The 16589-nt window shown below is 42.8% G+C and overlaps 1 non-coding gene across 1 annotated transcript; it reads right to left on the bottom strand.

The window, feature by feature from the left end:
• Positions 1-11338: 11338 nt before the first annotated feature.
• Positions 11339-11410, bottom strand: TRNAC-GCA (transfer RNA cysteine (anticodon GCA)). Its single transcript has one exon. It is a non-coding gene; the product is annotated as a tRNA-Cys (tRNA).
• Between the last annotated feature and the right edge of the window lie 5179 nt (positions 11411-16589).

Raw genomic sequence — 16589 nt, forward strand, 5'->3', positions numbered from 1 at the left:
TTTGTTCTTTTGTGTGGCTGAGTAGTATTCCATTTTATATACACACACACACACTTTTTGTTGTATAGTTGCTAAGTCGTGTCCAACCCTTTTGTGACCCCATGAACTCTACAGGCTCCTCTGTCCAAGGGATTTCCCAGGCAAGAATACTGAGTGGGTTGGCATTTCCCTGTCTAAGGGATCTTCCCAACCCAGTGATCGAACCCGTGGCTTCTGCCACAGCTCCTGCGTTGCAGGCAGATTCTTCAGCACGGAGCCACCGGGGAAGCCCGCTGTATACACACATAAGAAGGTGTGGTGTGTATACACGTCTTCTTTACCCATGTGTCAGCGGGCATGTGCATTGTTTCCACGTCTTGGCTGTTGTGAGTAGCGCTGCTGTGAACACAGGGGTGCATGTACCTTTTTGAGTTACAGTTTTGTCTGGGTGTATGCCCGGGAGTGAGGCTGCTGGATTACATGGGAATTCTGCTTTTCGTTTTCTGAGGACCCTCTATACTCTTTTGCACGGTGACTGTACCACCTTCCATTCCTTCCAGTAGCGTAGAAGGGCTCCCCTTTCTGCACACCCTCTCTAGAATTTGTCATCTGTAGACTTCAATGATGGCCATTCTGACTGGTGTGAGGTGGTGTCTCATTGTAGGTTTGATTTGCATTTCTCTAATAATCGGCAATGTTGAGCATCCTTTCACGGGCCTATTGGCCATCTGTATTTAGAGGAACAAAATTTTCGAACCAAATTTTACAGCTGTAAGACTCACTTTGAAGGGGGCGACAGAGGATGAAATGGTTGGATAGCATCACTGATGCAATGGATATGAGTTTGAGCAAATCCCGGGAGATAGTGAAGGATGAAGAAAGCTCAGGCGCTGTCGTCCATGGGGTCGCAAAGAGTTGGGCACTACTTAACGACTACACAAGACTCCCTTTACCTCATGAGAGTAGAGGCTGTGTCTGTTTCATCATCAGTGTGACCCCAGAGCCTAAGATAGTGCCTGTCATATGAACCATTTCATTATCATTTGATGAGCAAATAAATGAACTTGATAACCAAAAGTCTGTTGCTGGCCATATATCATTTTTTTTTCCCTTGGGAAAAAGAACTCCATAACAGTCATAGTGGCAATAACCGCCAGCGGGGGAAGAAAATGCTGTCACAGTGCCTTGTATCTCAGGCAGGCCCTGGGGCTGTTGTGGATCTCGGTTGTCCCCAAGAAAGGTTGTAGTAAACCATATGCATGTCCCTCACAGCTTTCAGTTTCTAAAAATAAATTGCTTTTTTTAGGTAAAGGGTGATCAGTTCTTGCAGTTAGGCACCCTGAGAGATGTCGTTGGTGAAGCATAAGAAATTGATGGACCTCAAATCACTTGTGCACTATATCTTGTAATGAAACACCAGTATGTTCTCATGAGGTCTTACCTATGATTTTGCTTCTTGTGTCTGCAAATAATCAGGCATGACAACATGCACACACACACACACACACACACACTTTTGCAAATACAGTTCACTCATAGGTAGGGTCACCTTACCCATAGGACTTTCTTTGCTAAACCTTGTCCCATACCCACCTCCCCACACACACACAAATGCACTAGCTGGGGCAAATGATTTTATGTGAGACTAGCAGCCAGTTAGAAAAACCTTTGAGGAATAAGACAGATGTATTCAGCAAGCGTCTGGCTCAGGAAAAAACAAATAGTCTGCAAACCAAACAGCACTTCTGGGCTTTCTGAGCTTTTGGCATTTTAATCAGCATTCTTGATTTTACTCATAATCCATCTTCCCTTTTAACAGTAAAAATAAATCCTCCCTTGAACTTTTGCCCTCTAAAGTTTTGATCTCTGAAGGCATTCTTTCATAATAACTGTACTACCCACAAAGGGTATCTGTCCTGAGATTAAGCAGGTTTGGAATAAATGCTATTCCCAGGCCCTCTCTGGTTTCCCAGAAATGACACCTATCTCTCTGGCCTAATTAAACTCTTTCCTATAAGGCCAGTGTACTTGGACCTTGTGTTAAATAGAGTTACATTTTTTTTTCCTTCTCTCTTAAAACAATCCCAAATAAAAGGCCCAGAGGAAAAAGGCCCAGATGAGAGGTAAGCAGGAAAATGTTGGCAATGGACTAGACCAGGTGTCAGTTCAGAGACTTGAGCTGAAAATCTCTCCTAGTAGCAGAAAAAGAGTGATTTTCAAAACTAAGGTGGGCAGGAATGTCGCTCAACTATTCCACGTTTATTATACAACCCTTGAGCTGAGCTTCCTCAATTGTGCCAGTGTTAATGAGACCAGATGAGAACCAACCTTTTTTACACTGTAAAGCTCCCCTGGAGCTCTGTCAGGCCTTGGTGATCCATTTTCCAGATTATTCTTGTGTTCCGCTTGCTCTGAAAGTCACATAGTACCTTTTACTGAAAACATAGGCACCTGGGCCTAAGTATTTTCACAAAATCTAAAATAATAAAAGACTGGCTTCCGGGAAAGAAAATCTTTACCTGCCAATGAGAACTCCAGAATTCTGTTATGAGAAAAACTATAATTTTTGTTGGCTGATGCTATTATTTTTATCACCTACAAAAAGCATTTATTAAGGTCAGCTCCTGATAAATGCTAATCCACCATCAGAATTATTTTAGGACCTCAAAGTCCTTTCCTGTTCATTTCTTTTCCTGCATACACACACATATACCCATACATTCATGCATATACATACAGACGCATATGCACCCATAAATGCACACACATCCATATACCACACAGATGTATGCAAATATATACACACATACTGGGCTTCCCAGGTGGTGTTAGTGGTAAAGAATCCACTTATCAATGCAGGAGATGCAGGAGACACAGATTTGATCCCTGGATCGGGAAGATTCCTCTGGAGGAGGGCATGGTAACCCACTCCAGTATTCTTGCCTAGAGAATCCCATGGACAGGACCCCGGTGGGCTATAGTCCAGAGGGTAGCAGAGTCGGGCCCAGCTAAAGCCACTTAGCACACACAATACACATATACCATATACTTTACACTCATGGACATATTCTTTCATTCTCTTGGCATCATGTTTTGAATCAGTTATTACTTTCAGCTGCAAATTTTTAAAATATACTTGAAATCTTCACTTTCTCCCTCAAAGATAACAGTGGCTGCTCATCACGCTGTGATCCGTAGCGGCTCCCAGAGCCTTAGTCTGTGATTGAAAGTGAAAGTGAGTCGCTCAGTCATGTCCGACACTTTGTGACCCCGTGGCCTATACATCCCATGGAATTCTCCAGACCAGAATACTGGAGTGGTTAGCCTTTCCCTTCTCCAGGGGATCTTCTCAACCCAGGGATTGAACCCAGGTCCCCTGCATTGCAGGCAGATTCTTCAGCCACAAGGGAAGCCCAAGAATACTGGAGGGGGTAGCCTATCCCTTCTCCAGCGGATCTTCCTGACCCAGGAATCAAACTGGGGTCTCCTGCATTGCAGGCAGATTCTTTACCAGCTGAGCTATCAGGGTGGCCCCTCTATTCTGTGACTAACATATGATTTATATGCCATTCCAATGTTCCCAAACACTTATTTTTCCAAAAGGAAGTGAACTTTATTTCAGTTCTTCACACTATTTAATAACTATTCCATGTAATATTCTCTGTGAAACATTCCCATTCATTCACCTGTTACTTTTCACCATTGGAAAATGAGAACTAGACGGCACTGGTGTTTCTTGCTAATTAAAGATGAAAATTCCAGCATAAGTTAGAGGCCTGGACGAGGTCAGACATTTTTCTGATAGGTGTGAATGGATTAGAAAAGTTAGACCAGACTTCTAGGTTAATTATAAGATTAAAAATTACCTCTGTAAAGCAATTTTTTTAATACAGAAAGAGATTAGTTCCCATTTCTACCCCACATCTTGTATTATCAACTTGTGCTTTCCAGAGAAGCAAGATCCTGCATTTTGCTTTTAAGTCCAACTGTTAGAACCATACTTTTTACCTGTAAAATAACTTGTTTAAGGAGCAATGCCTCCAGCTGTCATTTCTCAGAGAGCTTCCTGGAGGCCTGTGAGCTCCCAGCTAGTGGGAACAGGTTGGTAAAGTAAATCACCCCTCTCTGAAACCCATGGTTTGTAACTGTAAATGAACAGACACTGATTGCTACTGTACACATCCCATAGCAAACATTTTCAACCTTGAGCTTCAAAAGGACAGCTTTTAGAATTATGTTTTTTAATAATGACATTACCGGAAAACTCTTTGCTCTTTTGGTAAACACAGACTCAGTTTTTTGGTGAGATAGAATATGAGCCCGTGTTTAACAGAATTGACTATCCTTTTCCTTTAGATCTAAATAAGGTACTTTCAAAGTAGTCATGTCTACAGCTTCTCATTCTCTCAAAATTTTTATATTTTTTTACATTGAGCTTGCTTTTTTGTTTTTATAGTATATATAGCATATAAATACAAGTTATAAAATATGCCGTCTGATTTTAACTTTAACAAAGGATTTTTTAAAAAGGTATTAGGTATAATAACAGATTATCTGCAAAACTTGAGGTAAAATGTAAGTAAGTACATTTAGTTTACCTGCCGCTTCGAATGCTTCTCTGTGACTGTTTATACCCTAGCAGTCTTGTGCCCTATAGTCTCCCAAATCTTCCCTTGACCTCGGAGGTGATGTTGAAGGGCTGATTCATATTTTGGCTAAACTACTTACAAGCCTGTCGAGAATATTTCAGAGGAAAGAAGAGAAGCATGAAATAATTCTTTTGTGAAACATTGGTGTTTTTTTCTTGACGGCACACCCTGACAGTTGTTAGAAGAGCCATGTATGGAAGCATTTATTTTTAATCTACCGTTTATATACCTATTCACTGTTCCTGGAAATAGATGTATTAGCCAGTATTTTTTTTCCTGAAAACCAAGTGCGTAAAAGTGTGAAATACCTGGAAAGGCTTTTTTATAAAACAAAAGAATGATGGCTATTCATTTCATCCATTTCACAGGAAAAGTGCAAACATAGCCAGTATTCAAACTGGTACATCTTTGATAAAATTATCATGATTAACTGACTCGCCCCAAAACTAAAACTCACAAAACTATTTTTTTCACATCAGAACTGAAAACTAAAACTAGATGTGTGTGAGAATCATCACTTTGATTTTCCAAGTCACAATTAAATTTTTATTTTGAACTCCATTTCATGGGGAAGGGTCTGTACCCCACCCACCCACCTTCCACAACTTTTCCATGAGGCTGGTCTAAATTCCAGGAGGTTAAGAGCTCTGTAAATTAGTACGTGCTTTAGACAGATTAGAATTATGTTCTGGTTTTGTTGACGTTGTTTTTTGGTATTATTCGAGTTAAGAGGAATAGGACTGGGGAGTAGCTGTTAGAATGAAGAAGAGAGGGTCAGTGATTTTGCAAGTTATTTCAGGAGATGTAGCCCCGGGATATGCAGGCGGAGAGAATGGAGAACTCACGGAGGATTCTGAATTATCTCACTGGTGCGACTGGTGATAGAGCAGGACTAAGACAGACTGGCTGATTATCATTAGATATGCTGAATTTACACAGCTTTGGGGGTGCATGGAAAAACCTAGAGATGTAAGTTGTAAGCTTCTGGAAATATAAGTTGGGTAGGCAGGTGAGAAGCATGGCTTAAGGGTGCAGGTTTGATGGTCATCTTCCTACATGAGAGATGAAACCGCAGGAATGAGTGAAATCACACAGACGAGGAAGGCACAGTGTGAAGACAAGTTGAGAGATGCCAGCAGACACCACTTTCCAGAGTGGAGCAGAAGAGGGGTCAGCCGCGGAGAGGGGAGCAGCAGGGAGGAGAGGGAAGAGCCGCAGAAGCAGAAGCGCGGAAAGCATAAGGAAGGAAGCGGCCCGCCCTGGGACACGCTGCCAGCCGACTGGGACAGGCGTGAGGGTCGGCAAGTGGAGCTCATCCGATGGCTTCTGAGAAGTCTGTTTCAATAGGGAGCAGGGGAGCAGAGCCAGACTGGGGGGGTGAGTGAGCTGTGGCACGTGAGCGGTTATCGGGGAGTGCTCTCCTCAAAGAGGCTGGCAGTAAGAGGAGGAGGAAGCCAGGGCAGCGGATGGTAGGGAAAGTTTAGACAAAGGAAGGGTTGGTTTAGGGTTAATATTTGTTATTGTTTTGTTTCACTCTGAATCTAGAGGAGACAAGCATAATTTGAACCTGACGGAGAATCAAAGAGAGAGAAAGGGATATAGGAGCTAAGCATGTATATATATGTATATATATGAACGTGAAAAGATTAGTTTCTCAGTCCTGTCTGACTCTTTGGGACTCCATGAACTGTAGCCCTCTAGGCTCCTCTGTCCATGGGATTCTCCAGAACAGAATGCTGGAGTGGGTAGCCATTCCCTTCTCCAAGGGATCTTCCTGACCCAGGAATCAAACCTGGGTCTCTCGCATTGCAGGCAGATTCTTTACTGTCTGAGCCATCAGGAAATATATTTATATATAATGAGTGGAGTTGACCCAGCAGAGGTAGGAGGTGGTGGATGGGACCATGAAATCTGGGTCATACTTAGCCCTAGACAAGACTTTCTCCTGAGAATCAGTAGGGAAAGAAGTTATGTGGGTGTTCTAGAAGATGAGGTAAGAACTTAGATTATGTAGCCCCTGAGATACTTTGCATGCATTTAATGACTTTGCCCTCTCTTTCTGGAAAAAAAAAGGGTGGCAATAATAAACCATGATTGATAATCACTGATCATTTTGGTGTAAGTCATATCAAAATGGATATGCACCTTTCCCATAAAAGGTGTTACATGTAATGCAGTAAAGAAAATGAACCTAATGGTTTTATCCTTCCTGTACAGTGCATCTTTGTGTCCAAATGCTGGTTTCCTGTTTAATTTTGTTATAAAATATCTGCTCAGCCATCTGGAGAAAGAAAAAAAAAAGAGGAAGAAAGCTAACAGCAGCGGGCTGCAACCAAAGTGAAAATATCTAAATGTTGGCCTTGTGTTTGGAGTGATCACCTCTGGGTGGGCTCCATACAGGTCTACTGTTGACCTGGCATTTCTGCCTCTTTTTTCTTGTTGATAGAGAACAGGCGTGAGGCTTGACCTTTCGAAGGAGGGTGCCTTGATTGTGGTGGACACATACAACACTGGCAAATGTAACAAGGGTGCCTTTGTACTGGCTTTTATCTTACTTTCTCCTTATGTCACTAAATTATAAAAGTAATGCCCGCTTAACACATTATTGACCAGAGGCGTATTAATACATGCTGGGCCTTACTGACTGGAATGTTTCAGTATCACTTACAGAACAAGTCGCTGGCCACAGACATTAGTTTCAGAAACCCCCCAGTGAATAAAGAGTTAATAATGAAATTAAAATGAACTACAATGTATAGTGTAGGGATCAACCACCGCACACACCTATCCCCATTCTATGACCCTGGCCTGGATTTGGGTATAAGGAGTTTGGTGCATCACCTTTCTGACTAAGTCTGTATTTATAACTGCGTTTATAAGTAACTAAGTGGAATCTTTCAGTGACTGCGATTCTCCAACTTGACTTTGTCACTTTTTTATATATTACGAATATCTTTCCATGTCAGTGCACATGGATTCTTCCTGGGCATTTTGACAGCTGCAGAAGACTCCACTTTATTGCAGCACAGTTCATTTAGTCATCCCCCCAAAAGAGGAACATTTAAACAGTCTCAGGGTTTTTACCACATCAAAGCCACAGTAAACATCTCTGTACATACTTCTTCACCCTCTTGTTTTTTCTTAAATAAATTCTTAGAAGTGAAGACAAATCACTGGGTCAAAGGGCGTGTGCATTCTCAGTTTTGATACTAATTTCCAGTTTCTCCTCAAAAAAAAGAGAAGACCTACTCCATTCTTTATCCTCCAGCCAAAGTTTTAAAGCATGTCATTTCCTTATACCCTAAGCAATACCAGGTGTGTGTAATCTTTACTATTTCCTCACTTACTGATAAAGAAAATGGGAGCATGAATTCAGGGACTTCCAGGGAGCTTACCCTTCTAGAAAAGCTGAAGGGGATCATCTGTGGGGGTTGAAGAGAAAGGAGGGAAATGATGCTTGAGGACTAGGGAGCTTTAGGGGACGGCCACCTGGGTCATGTGGAAGAGAAGCTGAGCCAGGATATCCGCAGGTGTAAAGGCCAGAAGAAATTGAGAAAACATAGTTCAAAAGTTTTCATGCAGTAAATACAGTTAGTTATGTGAGTTCTCTTGTTTTGGAACAAGAAAAAACAACAACAAATAGATGGCTGGAGCGATTAAAGGCTGATCAAGTTGGTGTTGTAACAGAGTCAACTGGTAGGACATAGAAGCTTCTCTTGGTGGAGTGATGACCTGGAGGAGTGAGTCAAGGAGAAGAGATGCTAGACCAGAAAGACATAGAAGGTTCACAAGGTCACGGTTAGGTCACAGTCAGGCCAGAGGTAAGGTCTAAGGAAAGTGTAGGAATTGGAGAAACTCAGATAGCTGGGGCTTCCCTGCTGGCTCAGATGGTAAAGAATCTGCCTGCTTTGCAGGAGACCCGGGTTCGAGCTTGGAAAGATCCCCTGGGGAAGGGAATGACTACCCACTCCAGTATTCTTGCCTGCAAAATTCCATGGACTGAGGAGCCTGGCAGGCTGCAGTCCATGGGGTCGGGAAGAGTTGGACGTGACTAACACTTCTGTTGTTCAGAGAGTTGGTGATGATCAGAGAGGGTCACTTCTGAGCTGTCAGCATGGCAGTGAAGCAGCTTCGGGCTCAGGCAGAGCCGGGACAAAGGGGCGCCAGCCAGGCCATGCTCGGGTGTGCTTGAGTGCACGCGGGATCTGGAGGTTGGTGAAGATGACTGACGGGAGACAGGCGGCAGCGGGTGACTGGAGACGAGAGATGACTGAGGCAAAGGCCGATAAGTGACCGAAGGAGGCAAGCCTAGTAGTCCCTCCCAGGGTCTGTGTATCGAGGGGCGCAGCGGTGGGAAGAAGGAAGTATTTATCTTCCGGGATTGCTTTGAGGATTAAACTAAATATCACTTTTTAAACATGAAGTCTTTGTTACTGAAACAGTTCACTGTGCAAAAGACTTTGAAGGCTATGATGATTCACATCATAGAGGGTTTTAAAATACATACCTACTTTAAAGAAGTAAATCTTCACACTATTGTAAATTCTAACTGAAAAATACATAGGGCCTATGGACAATCTCTCAACACATAGAACCTTCTCTGTGGATACAAGCAGAGATCCTAGGGAAGAAACTAACTCCATGGTTTTAATGGATTCTCTCACACAATATTAGATATGTAGATTCACACTAAATCTCTTACAATGCAAAACTTTCTCTGTCCTATACGTGCGGCTATTGATGTCTAAGTTGTCTTCTGACTTATATTCAGGTCTCATTATTTTTCAGTAAGAACAGATAAGAACAACTGGGGATCATAGACCTCCGCTTATGCTCACTGAAAGTTTCAATTCTGTGAGTGTTAGATGTTTGGAGTTTAACCTCCACAGGTTTGTTCAGGGATGTTTCCATAAAGCCCCAGCCACATTTCTCCTCCACTGTACCTGCTGGTGCTGGGGAGGGTGTGCAGGCTGACTGAGTGCAGGCCAGATAGAGACACTCAGTCCTGGAAAGACATCCTCCCCTTAGGGGAACACCAGATGGGTTTCTGAGCCTCCACTGTAGCAGTAAACCAGGTACATTACCTTTTTTCTTTTTTTCATTTTTAAAACCTCTTAGTTGAAGGGAAAGTGACAGTCGCTCAGTCGTGTCTGACTCTTTGCCACCCCATGGACTATAGCCCACCAGGCTCCTCTGTCCATGGAATTCTCCAGGCAAGAACACTGGAGTGGGTTGCCAATTCCCTTGTCCAGAGTAGCTTCCTGACCCAGGGATCGAACCCATGTCTCTTGTGTTTCCTGCATTGGCAGGTGGACTCTTTATTGAAATATTTATACACAAATACATCCAAATTTGTATAAGCATTTCCATTTTCAAAGACTTGATTGAAGTTATACATATAAGAATATAACTCATTATTTTTCACAAACTAAAAATATATAACTTGCATGCAGATCATGAAACAGAATAGTGCCACTGCCCTAGTACCCCAGAAGTCACCCTGTGCTCCCTTTTAGACAGTAACAGATAAAGAGATATAAGTTATCTTTATATCCCTTTGGTTTTTAGTGTTGGGTTATTTTTTTCCTTGTGAAGATAGTTTTTCCAGTCATGACTTATTTGCCAGTACTTTTAGCAAAGCAGTGGCATTCTGGGCAGCAGTAACTCCCTACGCTGGATGCTAACATATTATTCACACTTTGTTAGGAATTCAAGCACTGGACTGTTTGAGGTTTTGCTTCCTCTACCCTCTCTGCCTTGCTTTCCCAGGCTAGCTCTTGCCAATCCCTCAAGATTCAGTTCAGGGATCTTCTCAATGGTTTCCTTGAAGTCCTAGATTGAACTAAATGCCCCTTATCTAGTTTCCCAGAGAGTGACCAGTTACATGAACGTGACCTTCTAATGGGTCTAGCTCTTTTGCTACACAGTTAGGAGCCTAGAGAGCAGAGGTTTCAATCCTCTTTGCCCTCCCAACATCCACAGACATTTAAGGCACAGGGCCCAAGCCCTATAAATATGTGAAATATAAGACTATGGATATTATATAATATATATTCAATATATAATATATAGTATGATATATGATAAAATATATAATAAGGGTTTCCCAGGTGGTGCTAGTGGTAAAGAACCCACCTACCAATGCAGGAGACATAAGAGGCTCAGGTTCAATCCCTAGGTGGGGAAGATCCCCTGGAGGAGAGCATGGCAACCCACTGCAGGCGGTATTCTTGCCTGGAGAATCCATGCACAGAGGAGCCTGGTGGGCTGCAGTCCATGAGGTCACAAAGAGTCAGACACAACTGAAGTGACTTGGCATGCATGCACACATAATAATGTGAGTCCATGACAATGAAAAGAAAACCACATACCTTAATTAGTAATAGTTTTCTGAGATATCTTCAAAATGTATCATTAAATCAACCAATCAACTAGAATTCAATTTGTAGTTATATAAAAACATAAGGGTTAAGTCACAAGAAATAAATAATTCATTCTCGAAGACTCACAATTATGAAAGTTATATAAACCAAACTCAAAATAACATTTAACACAGGAAATAGGGATAGCTGTGAAAGTGAAAGTGAAGTTGCTCAGTCGTGTCCGACTCTTTGTGACCCCATGGACTGTAGCCTACCAGGCTCCTCAGTCCACGGAATTTCCCAGGCAAGAGTACTGGAGTGGGTTGCCATTTCCTTCTCCAGGGGGTCTTCCCAACCCAGGGATCGAACCTGGGTCTCCTGCACTGCAGGCAGACGCTTTACCGTCTGAGCCACCAGGGAAGGGATAGTTGGATGTTTGATAATATATGATGCATGTCCAGGAGAAGGCTTGCCCAGAGCAACCCCTCCCTGCCCCCTGAACACACACAGTATCTGGAACCCAGCTGCTGCTGCTGCTAAGTCATGTCAGTCGTGTCCGATTCTGTGCGACCCCACAGACGGCAGCCCACGAGGCTCCCGTCCCTACGATTCTCCAGGCAACAATACTGGAGTGGGTTGCCATTTTCTTTTCCAGTGCATGAAAGTGAAAAGTGAAAGTGAAGTCACTCAGTCGTGTCCAACTCTTCGTGACCCCATGGACTGTAACTTACCAGGCTCCTCCATCCATGGGATTTCCCAGGCAAGAGTACTGGAGTGGGGTGCCATTGCCTTCTCCAATCTGGAACTCAGCAGGCACTCACAAATGTTGAGATGTTCCCATTTAATTTCAATTCAGTTCGTTAAGCATTGCTCAGAGGTATTATAGCCCGGCCCTTGCTGGGGGCAGGGGAGGGGCAATTCAGGTTGATCATGTAATAAAGATTCCATCCTTCAAGGAGCTTGAAATATAGTAGTGAGAAAGACAGACAAGTATAAACCGACCAAGAATGACACCCACCCCATTGAGAAAACTTCCATCCATGAACACAGCTGCACTAGGCAATTCAGACTTAGCAAAGGGACTGCAGAACCCTATCTTTGTAAGCAGAACTTCCTGAGCAAATCTAAGTTTTCTAAGATGGAATGCAGTTGGTGAACATATTTCCATTGACATTAGTCCAGGTAAACATGTAGCAAAGAGCCTAGATCTAGGAAGGCCCACATTCCTGGATAAGACTCTAGTATAGATACTCCATCACTGTGTGCATTGTGTATCTCTTTTTGCAGTCTGACTTGAAATAACAAATCGAAAAGCACATCTCTGGACAGTTTTACTGCCTCACCTGATGAAAATTCTGGTTCCCTGCTCAGGACAACCTTCTCTCCCTCAATCATCATGCTCACTCACAACTCTAGCACACACCTTTTAAAGACCAGCTGGAATTCTTCTGCCTCCTGAAAGGCTCTCCTGAACTTCCTTTACCTTCAGGAGAGTTGACTTTCTCTTCTCTGAACTCCCATTCCCCATATTGCCTGCTCTGAGATCCCTTTGTAAGCTTGCGTCTTCCCTTGACTTGATCATAAGGCCCTGTTTGAAAGGGATGAATCCCATCTTGCTTACTGTTCCCTTCCCCAGAGTGTCTGTTGTGTATCGGGTTTCCCACAAACGATTGCTGAATACAGGGATTGAGCTTGTGCGTCTGACTCTGATGCAGACATGCCTATGAGGCTGTGGAATGAGGATTTGGTGCATATCATCGTGTTGGCTCAGTGGGTAAAGAATCTGCCTGCAGTGAAGGAGACCAGGGTTTGATCTCTGGGTCAGGAAGATCCACCCAGAGAAGGAAATGGTAACCCACTGCAGTATTCTTACCTGGGAAATCCCATGGACAGAGGAGCCTGGGGCTCACAAGAGTTGGACTTAGTGGCTAAACCACCAGCACACCGTATGTACAGTTAATTATTCTTGTACTTCACAAGGAGGTATTCGTCCCAACCAATTCCTAACACTTCTTAGTCAGTCTTCAGTTTTCGATGTTTTTGGTGTTTTTTTCCTTTGGGTTGTTTTAATTTTGGAGATTTAGATCAGTGAAGCTAATCTATCATTTGGGCTAAGACATTACCGTCATCCACACAGTCTTAAAGGGAGTCGTAGTATTTTATGGTGAACCACTTCCTTGCCTGACCTCCTTTAAAACATGATATTTATTTCACAAATCTAACTTGTCAGCACCCTCTAATACTCTGTGGTCACTGGAGCATTTTGAAACCAATTGACTGAACGAGCAAATAGAAGAGCAGAAAATGGCCTCATGCCCACTAGTTGCTGTTGTTGTTAGTAGTTAAGACATGTCCACCTCTTTTGTGACTCATGGACAGGCAAGAACACTGAAGTGGGTTGCCATCTCCTTCTGCAGGGGATCCTTCCCACCCAGGGATGGAACGCCTGTCTCCTGCATTGGCAGGCAGATTCGTTACCACTGACCCACCAGGGAAACCCAATCAAATGCCATAGTTCTTGTAAAGACTCTTTGAATCCTGCATTCTTCCCTTCTTCCACGTTTTGACTACTTTCTCAGTTGTAATTGGATAGGGTGGGGGGAGTTACAGAGGACCCTGGTAGTATCACATGGACAAAGCCATATTCCTCCTTCAAGATAATCCCCTTCCCCTGCAATGATTCTCCCCTACCATTTCCTGCCTACTACATTCAAGATTCATATTTTTAAATGATTTTCTTTATTACTTTCTCTTTTAAGTAAAGCCTCACCTTAATCCCTCAACCCTACCCAAAGATTTATAGAGTAGGGGACTTTCGGGCTTCCTGAATCCTCCACTTCTTCCCTGAGATGCTACCTTGGCCACAGAACCTGGGAGCTCTGTAAATAGTGGCAGAAGAAGTCACTATGTCAAGACCAAGCAAATCTGTCACCTTCCCGTTCCTCCTTTTGCCTAGTCTAGGCTGTAAACACCCCCAAATTGGTGACCTGGTGTTAAGACTAGTCATTTATAAACTCATAAAAGTCTCATTTTGTAACAATCTAAAAAGACAAGACTTGATCTTTATTTACACTGAGCTCTGCTAAAAGGTGGACTTCCCAGGTGACTCAGTGATAAAGAATCTGTCTGCCAGTGTAGGAGATGCAAGAGATGTGTGTTTGATCCCTGGGTTAGGAAGATCCTGTGGAGGAAGAAATGGCAACATGCTCCAGTATTCTTGCCTGGAAAATTCCATGGGCAGAGGAGCCTGGTGGCTTGCAGTCCATCCATGGGGTTGCAAAGAGTGGGACATGACTGAGTGACTGAGCATGCATGCTGCTAAAAGGTATACAGCAGCCTTGGTTGTATGCCTCCCATCCAATCCGTCCAGAGTGACACTCACGTGTGCACACACACACACACACACACACACACATTTTTTTAAATTGTCACAGTGATTTAAAAAAAATAGAAGGAGGCTGAGAAACCCACAGTTAAAGTAGGGTGGAGCTCTTCTTCACAGCTCGAATTATTTGCTCTGGTAATCAACACAAGCTAGTAGGCAGCACGGGTTCAGCCTTTTCATGAGCCAGATTCATCACTTTAAGACCAAAATACACGTTCATATTTGCTGACACTATTTAGACAGCTTATGTAATAACACTTAGCTCAGCTGGATAGATGGGCTAACAGTGATATTGTTAACAACCTTGGTACAGAAGATTTTAGATTAAAGTAGAATTTTAAATTAAAATGACTGATGCAGCTTTGCAAAACAACTGAAAAAATCACCAAGCCCCAGCCGTATTCACCAATGAAATATTTGCATCATCCACCCACTGCTTTGACTCCCTTGCATTAATAACACTCAGTAAGCATGGGAGTTTGCTAGCAAGAAAATACACTTAAGTTTCCTTAGAAATGCAAACTGGTGAACAACTGTTTACTTAAATTTCTTAAAAGTGTTTATGAAATTCCTTCTTTATCTACATCATCTAGTAAAGTGACCTCTCTGTGTGAATTCAGTGAGTACCTATTACAGTAAGAAAAAAAAAACCTAAAGATTTGGAGGATTAATTGTGGAAATGGAATGTCTAGCCTAGTGTAGGCACTAATAATGGCACTCTTATTATCAAATTTGACAAACACTCATTGAACAGAAATGTAAGGAATGGCATAGCAAAGCAGAACTTTAAGTGATCTTAGAGGGAGTCATCATGGGGGTCTTGGGATGAGAACCTGCCTTTAGATCCTGCAGGGAGACAATGGTTCTGCCCAGATACTACTGGGAGGCCAGTCAAGTTGGTCAAAGTGCTCCCAGGCCATCCTTCCATGCCTGGGAGTGCTCCAGGTGACACACAGAGCAACCTCTTGTCCCTGAGGATTGAGATCCTTCCATGGGCAACTGCCTGCATATCATTCATGGATCATCCAAGCAAAGGACTCCTAACCATGCCCCATCCAAACAGAAAAACTGCCCTTTCACGCCCTGCTTTTCAGCAGTCATGGGACACTCAAGATCCCCTACCCAGAGGGTGAGAGGGCCTTATGTACAGAGGGGTGGGGATAAATTTGGAAGAAAAAGCTCTGTCACCTGTATTTGGGTGGAACTAAATGGTCAGGAAACCTTTGCCAAGAAGCTGAGAGATTTGAATTCCAGACCTGGTTCTGCTGCTCTTGTTCCTGGTCAAGACACTTTACTTTTCTGAGCTGTCTTTCCTCATCTGAAAGTATTATATCCTTCTAGCTCCTACTTTGTCTGAATTTAAAATTATCCATTTAAATTACTTCCATTTTACTGTATTGACCTCTTAACTACTAAACGTTTTCATTGCTCCACCTCTTTTTCTAAAGACATCATCCATTTGTAAGTAAGCTTTATTCTACAGAATTTATCTGCTACTACTTTATTCTGGCAGTTAAAGTGTCAAGGTAAAAAAGTATTGAACTCAGTTCTTGGGAAAATTACTAAGTTCTGTACACAATTTACATTAAATAAAACGAATATGGTGATAAATGAAAAGAAAAATGAAATTCTTGAAACCAGAATATGATTGAATATGCACCATACCAGAATAGTTCACACCTGCTTTCTGGTTTTGCTCTTTAGAAACATATTTGTATTAGTTTCATCACTGACTCAAAGCTTCAGATGCCCCCACCTAGTCTTCTGAAGACTTGGACATGTGACTTGCCCCTCGGTCTCTTCATCCATAAATTAACCAGGTGGAACCAGCTCTCTAAAATCCTGCCTAGATTTTTAGGTTCCAATTGTGATTCCTTTTATTTTTCAATTGTGACCCATTTTAAGTTGTACTGTGTAGGAGCCAAAATCAATCTAAGCTCCCAAAGCATTATCTACACTAGCTTGTCTGTTCCTGAGATAGGGATGATGGTTATCATCCTCCTCCAGCTTTGAGTGTCCCAGTGTCTGGGTCTATGCTCCTTCTCATTTCAGTGTCTATCATGTGGGGCTCTCTTTCTAGTTTACAGGCTGCCTCCCCAGTGATTGTATCCTCTTGTGTTAGTCTTCTGAGCCTCTGAAATGCCCCCTGAATGGCCTAGGCCCATTCATTGGCTTTCACCTACCCAAGCCCAACACTCCCCCTTCCCCACTGAC

Source organism: Ovis canadensis, chromosome 19 (assembly GCF_042477335.2).
Source record: "Ovis canadensis isolate MfBH-ARS-UI-01 breed Bighorn chromosome 19, ARS-UI_OviCan_v2, whole genome shotgun sequence".
Classification (NCBI taxonomy): Eukaryota; Metazoa; Chordata; class Mammalia; order Artiodactyla; family Bovidae; genus Ovis; species Ovis canadensis.